The sequence below is a fragment of the Pygoscelis adeliae genome, unplaced genomic scaffold (assembly GCF_000699105.1).
Source record: "Pygoscelis adeliae isolate BGI_AS28 unplaced genomic scaffold, ASM69910v1 Scaffold133, whole genome shotgun sequence".
Taxonomy (NCBI): Eukaryota; Metazoa; Chordata; class Aves; order Sphenisciformes; family Spheniscidae; genus Pygoscelis; species Pygoscelis adeliae.
The window spans coordinates 2,357,364-2,365,250 of NW_008824475.1; positions in this window are offsets into that span (position 1 = coordinate 2,357,364).

The window sequence follows — 7,887 nt, forward strand, 5'->3', positions numbered from 1 at the left end:
ATATAACACTGCCCATATGTGTAGCATCAAACTTCTGCTAATAATAATCTACTACAAAGTGGGTACATTTGGGTTTGAGTTGTTCCTATCTTCCCTCCTCCTCCCCCTCCACAACTTTTATAACAGCAGCCCTCTTGCTATTGGCAACAAGACTGAGCAAAGAGTGGACGACACTCATTTACTTTGTTCTCATGGCCTTTTACCACAGTGCTGAGGATTTTTTTACAACTGAGCAATTTTCAATTATGTCATAGGAAATATTGCTATTGGTCAGCCAGTATTTCTATTATTTGAACACCTTCCTAAATACTACTTCTTGGTACATACAACTTTCTATTTGAGAAATAGGTTAATTAACAGGTTTGATATCAACATGGGAGGGGAAGAAGGGGAAAAAGGTCTCCTTTGAATATAACCTTACTCAGTTATGCCTGAGCAGATGGGATCTTCACCTTTTTATTGTGAACTTTCAAAAACTTTTCAGTAAAGTTTCTAAAAATTTCTATGCACATGGTATTGCCAAAATTAGTTTGGTCACTTACAACAAGGCAATTCACAGCTTTGAATAAATAATTTCATAGTAAGTCCTCAAGGGGAAAAAAAAAACCAAAACACAACAACTCCCCCCTCCCCCCCCGAAAAAAAAAATATACCCAAAACACTCAAACCCAAACCAAACCAAAAATCAACTCTTACCCTCCCCCCAAAAAAACTTTAAATGTCTATTTTTATCAAATCTCTTTTGAGGAGCGTTTAGAAGAGGAAACTAACCTGCTAAAGAGACATCAGAATCTGCTTTTCAGACTGTCCATTCTATAAAACATTATCCATTATTCTGCAACTGAGTTTCAGCTTAATTTATGCCTGTCATGGAAAAAGCTTCCTGATGTCAGGTCTGGCTGTGTGTAGGGCTGTGCAGCGGGATCAAGCTGTGCTACTCTTTAGGATCCCTGCCAAACAAGTGACATTTCCCAAGAACATAAGCAGAATTTTAAGAAGTTGTCTTTGTCCTTCTTAAGCAGTAGGGCTAAAGGGGACCTAAGGAGAAGAAGAAGAAGAGAGAAAGAAGACTTAACCTGATAGGGGTACGTGGATGGTAAGAAGGAAAATAACAAAGCTATTCTGAGCAGGGAACAATGTTCCCTTTAAGAATAAACTATGAAAATTAATAGTTTGTCCTTTGTAAATGGCTTAACTTCCTATTGTAAAGTGTAAGGTAATTAGAATATTTTTGAAGACAAGTATTTAAATATTTAGCAGCACTATTAAAACTGATGAAAAGAGCAAGACTAGATTTAGAGTTTGCCCTATCTACAGAATGGAGGCAAGGTCCAGTGACTCACCAGAAAGAACAGCAAGGATGACACCGTAATAAAAGACTTAAAACTGACCTGTAATTTACCTTTTGAATATTCATTGCATAATTTAAGTTTCTGAATTTGTCTTTTTCTATTAAAGAGCTCCAATAAAGGTGTGTTTGGATTGAGACAGACATTAACTGATTCATTTGTGTTTTGGGGTTTGAAATTAATATAGCTCAGGTAAATTAGTACCTAAGAAAGGACAGGACCTTCATGCTCCAGGGCATGAACTAATCTTTGACCACAAAAAAAAAAAAAAAGGAAAGGAAATACCTACAAGGGGTTATTCCAAATTTTCTGACTTCAGCATTTTATAGAGGATTCCTCACCTCATGCTAACCTCTCTGGTTTCCTATATCGAAGGCCAAAATTAATCATTAACTTATCTATCCTCACATTTTGCATAGTGCGGAATACCACCATTGTGCTTCAATCCTGCATGAAACTTAAGGAATAAACATTTCAATTCATAGAAGTCTAAACTGTGTGCCACTGGCAAAAGATGGAAGAAAAAAAGCTTAAAAATGAAAATTTCTATTTGATAGGAATTAGAAATGGTGAAGGGGAATTAATTCCATTCCAAAATGAAAAGATTACACCAGTCCCAAACTTTGAAAGGAAATTACAGAAGATAATTAAACCTTTAAGAATAACTAAGATATTTAATCTCAAAACTTTTAAAATGTGATTAAAAACTGAGTTTCTGAGTTCTGACCATTCAGCTTTCGTTCCCACAGTTTTTGGAGCATAATTAGTATTGCTGCTGGAACAATGTTTTTTATGAGACAGTTTTGAAAGCTGAGACCTTGCTAGCCAGAGTTTACATCCTGTAAGAGAGGAGTCTGGAGAGCAGTCTGGAGACTAAAAGCACTATTTAGTCTAAAGGTTTTTAGAGTTCTTAGAAGGGAGCTGAAAGCTGGTGTCAGATGAGTCCCTGGATCATCAGAAGAGCTAGACTCCTGTCTCCAAAGCATAGAACTCAGTCTCTGTTCCTGAAGCTGCAGTTTTCGTGATTTCTGGGTTGTCCTTCAACTAACTTTTTATGTCATACATGAAATTTAGAATCCCTGTCACAAAGTAGGGACCTGAGCCTGAGCTGGTCAGGACTTCTAATTTCATAGCTTGGAAGATTGGTCTTGTAGTAGAAAGGAGACTTTCACATTTTTCAGTGTCACATCATAACGTGTATTTATTTACCATCTGCACCACCTTTTTAAATGGCACTTTCTGAGTGGAAGATAAGACACAGTATATTATGCTCAGAAACTACTGATCTGTACGAAGACCTATATTCCTTGCCTGTCTTGGTCAGATACTGGGCTCAGTCTCCTACATCTTGCTAGGTGTGAAGTCCACATGAAGTCCAAATCCTACCCAGAAGGAAACATTCAGCACATGGATCACCCCCGCTGAGCTGGGATTGCTACAGTCTTTTATGCTGAGCCTCAACCACAGGGGCAGGCTGGGCACACAAATAAGAGTACGGTTGTTCAGAGCATGGATCTTCTCCTTTCTGCAGAAAGACAAGCTCCGCATGATGAAGAGGGATCTTTCTGCAATAAGAAAGCTCTCAGAAAACAAATACACAAAACTAAACAGCAAAATAATAATTAAAAAGCTCTCTGTCTTTTGGTAGGAAAAGAACTGTTGAACCTAGTAATGGTATCAAGATGCTGGAATGTTGTAATTATATAATCCTTTCAAAGATCTGTTTATTATGTTATTATATTTAACAGCATTACAGAATATGCAATATGCCAGGTATACACATTTCTAATGCTTGAGATAAAAATCTGCTATAAGGAAATGTTCTATAAATTAAAGATTATGGAAAATAGAGACTGGTAAGAACAAATAAATATCCCTAAAAAAATGGAGATCTTATTTCAGGCAATTAAGAGCCCAGCTCTTAATTATTTTGGGGTTTAGTGACAGTTTATAGTTATGAGTCCTGCAAGTTTAGTCACCTGGACACTTCCATAATCCATCAGATGATGTAATTACAAGTAAAATAATTAAGACAAGTAAACCAATTACAGTTATGGTCTATGGAAAAAATGCAACTCCCAAAAATAATATGCAAGAATTATTTCTGTTATTATCCATTTTATCAGTGTGTATTTTTGTGGAAGTCTTTTAACAGACCTCAGGTTATGAAACACTACTGATTATGAAACACCTTTTATGTGAGGCTTTTCTAGATAAGTCAAGACCAGGGCTAAAATTTTAAATGAATCATCTTTTCATGTATAATTTATAATCAAGTCAATTGTAAATGAAAAAAAGTAATTCACTAGCTTATTCAATATTAATTGAGAAGGAATTAGTTTTGTAAGTAGACAATGTGAGAAATTTACACTGAGTCCTATAAAACAAAGAAAATAGATTTTAAAGAGCTGTATTAAAAAGGAGATTTTAATCTTTATTTCTATATTAATGTCAGATTATTAAAGGCCTCTCTAGATCTTTCTGTTTAATTTGTTTCTTTCCTGAGCACTCTTTCTAGTGTGTAACAGAAAAGCTTCCGCTGCTTTAAAGCACAACAATATTTCCCTTTCAAATGATTGAGGATAATGAGCAACCAAAATATATAATTCTTACAAAGTGGTAAACTTTGGTAAACTTCCTGTCACCGTGCCTTGATGATGATTTGAGGCTACAGAAGCACTTCTCTACAAAAGGGTTGTTTCTTTTGAGAACTCTGTAGTGAATTCTTTTTTCCTTGTCTTCTTTACTTGCTCAAAAGAAAATAGATGAAATGATGAAAGTATTTGAAAGGACATCCATTGAAATTAAGAGGTGAGAACAGAATGTTGCTGCTTGCTTCACTAAGAACAATTTACAGTATTCTCTTTCCATAGCATCACTAGACATGTAGGACAACCTTTTTGAGTGCTCTGGATGGATTTTTGCTGCATGGATTTAATTAGGTGTTATCATCCCTTCATTGGTTCAACACTTTCATGGATGATATCAGGACATCTTAAGTTCATGAATTTTAATAGTTCTAATAAATATGCAATGAAGTGACAGCAATCTATTCTATTGTGGATCAAAGACTCAGACTATCCTTCAAGATCAGGTTTAATTCTTAAGTTGTTTGTCTTTCTGAGGTGTTCCTTTCTTCATAAAAGAAACACAACAGAGGTGTTTTTTATTTAGATACCACTTCTTATTTTGAACACATCCCTGAATGTTTAGTTTTCATTTAAAAATCATTAGTCTCGGGCAATTCTTAAAGTTACCTCTTTTTTTTTTTTTTTTTTTTTTAATTATTTTAACAAAGAAACTTTTACTAGCATAGACCCCAAAGAAAGCATGAAGCGTAATTTTTGTTAGTGTTGTCCAACCACATTGTGAACATTTCTCTCTGGACTCCTGCTCATCAGGAGAAATTAAAAGGAAATGGGCAAAGTTTTCCCAGAAGTTGTTTCCTGCTTTGACAGGTGTGTGTGCATTCACACTGGTATATTTATTTGTATTAAGATTTAAAGAAAAAAAAAAGGAGTTTAGAGCAGAGTTTGACAAATCAGCATTTTGACAGGAAAGAAAAAACACTTTACCATTAGAAAATTTTCAACACTTAATTAAGGTGACATATGTCCAGATGATCCCACAAGTGGATCATACTGTTTTAGAAGAAAGAAAAAAAACCAACTAATTAAACAAGAACAGCAAAACCCCCCAAAACCCAATGGTTTCTAATTATGTAATTCTTTTCCATCCCCAGTGCTTGCCTTCCTTTTGACCCTGTGTGTATAACATGGCAGCCAGCACAACTGTGAAATATTGTACTTCTTAAGAAGATCATGCTGACAGCTTAGAGATTAAATTGTAGATAATCCTTTTAAAAAATAAGTATTCAAAGTAGTAGTACATGTTTTCTTTTGTTCTACTAAAGTGGAGCAAGCTTTTCAAAGGGAAAATCAGATATAAAATAACTCTTTGACTGTTAGCCTCTCTTCAAATACTCATACCAAGGCCCACAGCTGGATGGACATTGTTTCTGTGTGGATATTTTTGGCTTTGGTTGAAGGACTAAAGTAGAAAGGATAAAAAACCCCCATGGAATATATATGGAAACAGTTTAATGTATGTATAAATATGAAACAAATAGAAACAATGGAAAATAAAAAATGCAATGAATGAAATATCTAGATTACTGCAACACTTGACACCTTAGACAATAAAAATAGCTTTGTAATCAAATCATCTTTCAAGCATGCAACTTTTAATATTAAAAGTGATATTGAAAAAAAAAGTTTGGGCAACTAAGCAGTTTGTTGATGAACTCAAAACCAGAAATGAGTTCTTCACTATTCCAGTCCCACTGCAAATTAAAAATAAGTTAGAGACAACATAGAAATCTTTTTATTTTACTTATTTTGAGACATAGGTTCCAAAACCCCATATACATTTCAAAAAATACAGTTAGCTTCTTTTTACAATTGCTAACACTGTAAATTAATTAGTCACCTACTTTCTTGTCATCAAACTTTTGTTACTTAAGATATTCTTGAATACGTGGATATTCTTGCTTTTGCAAAATACACTGTTAGTATGTTTCCCATAAAACCTCAAGTTTAATGAGACTTTGAAAAATAATGTACTATGTATTTTAGCTTAGGATTTTTTTATTACTTTGATAAAAGTGATAGGTTCTTCTTTCAAGCAAAAGCCTGCTATTGTACTTAAAAAAAAGGAATCCACAGACAGTTACAAGACTTCAAACAAACAGTTACTTCAGACTGATTTTCTTAACGTTCAGAAACATATGTAAGAAAATTATGGATTTGCTTTTTCGTAAAATGTAATGCATGCATTTTTGTAAACTGAGGTGAACTTCAAAATCTATATTTAATAAAGAAAAAAACCTGCACAGAGACTGATATTGGATTTCATCTAACAGAACAGGACCAGAAGAAACCACATATTGTATACCTGTATCATCATCACTTTATTACACTTTATACTTCATAAGCAGTGGACAGCATACAAAATGACATAAATCCTATGAGCTTTGTACATTATTTTTCTTGTTTCTTGTTGTTTTCTCTTTGCAAAAAGTCAGAGGATTAACATAGAAGTAGAGCAAAAAGAGGAATAAAAGAAAAATAGAAAATTAAAATAAGGCATAATTAAAATTGAAAATAGAAAGGACACCGTTGAGAGACGTTAGAAAAGACAGAAGTGACAGGTTTCACAGCCATGAGGTTCTCTTACAAGTGTGATAAAACCACAAATCTTTCAGTACTGATACAGACCCACAAAAAAGAACAGGTTTTACTCAATTTAACAAATAAAGCATATTTTCTAATTTAATTTTAGGAGTAATCATACCTAATTGTCACTTAGACACTTTAATAAGGAATACTTCAAAGCATCTGCAAACAATTGAAGAACAAATACAGCTTTATTTTATTATTCTTACCAACTGTGCTGGAAGGGCAAAGTCTTTTTTATGCATGGCTAGAATCCAGTCATTCTAATTTGGATAAACCTCCATTTTAAATGTTAGACCTTAGAAGAGAAAAATAGTGGTATTTACTCAGCTAAAAATACTTCCCTTAATTCTCTCTCAAGGGAATGGAGAGAGAATCAGTTTGTATAATTTATGTTCTTTCCTCTCTATATTTTCCAAAAGGAAACTTATCAGTAGTATCCTTTAGTACATTTCTTCTTCTTTGATTTCAAAAAAACAATTGTATATTCCTGATGCTTCCTTTACTTGAGATCAGAATATTTACCCTTTCCCAAGAATGGGAGCCTAATGCAACAGAATTGAGGACATCAAACCTAACCTTTTCCTATAGTCCCCTCACATACATCTGGGTCATAATCACCATGAAAAATGAACCCGCAGTCTTGACGTATACCTTAAGTACAAGTACCTGCCATCCCTTCTATTGAAACTGAGTCATGAAGCTGGGCATTTTCCTTCTGGGATACCAAAGAAAACTTACTTTAGTGAACTTAGCTAACCTGTTCACTGGGAGGCAACCACAGCCCTGCAGGGTAAGGCATATTTCTGTCTGTTTTGCTGCAGACATTTTTCCTATTCTTTGTCACTGAAAGGCACTTTTTGCATATCTGACTCCCATTAGAATATTTGTTGTCAAACCATTTGTACAACTTCTAGGGTCAATTCTACTGCCTATTTGGGGTACCTTCAATGACCTTAAAACACTCTTTTTTTTTTTTTTTTTTCATTTTCATTTTCTTCTATAATGTTTTCACTTTGCTTTCTTTGTGTGCGTTAAGTTCTTACAAAGGCCTGAAAATTCTACTTCACAAGATTTATTTTGAATGATATTATTGTCTTCTTCATTACTTTGGATACAATCTTCATAACCATATTTCATTATAATTAGCCTCCACACAACTGTTTTTCCTTCCAACTGTGTCTTAAACTCAGAATGTCCTGTTTGTTTCAGTAGATTCCTGTCTTGCAAAAATCCAATAAGTTCAATTAAAAAAGAATCAACCCCTACACATCTACCTTTTTTATCTCTATCAAAGTGAATTT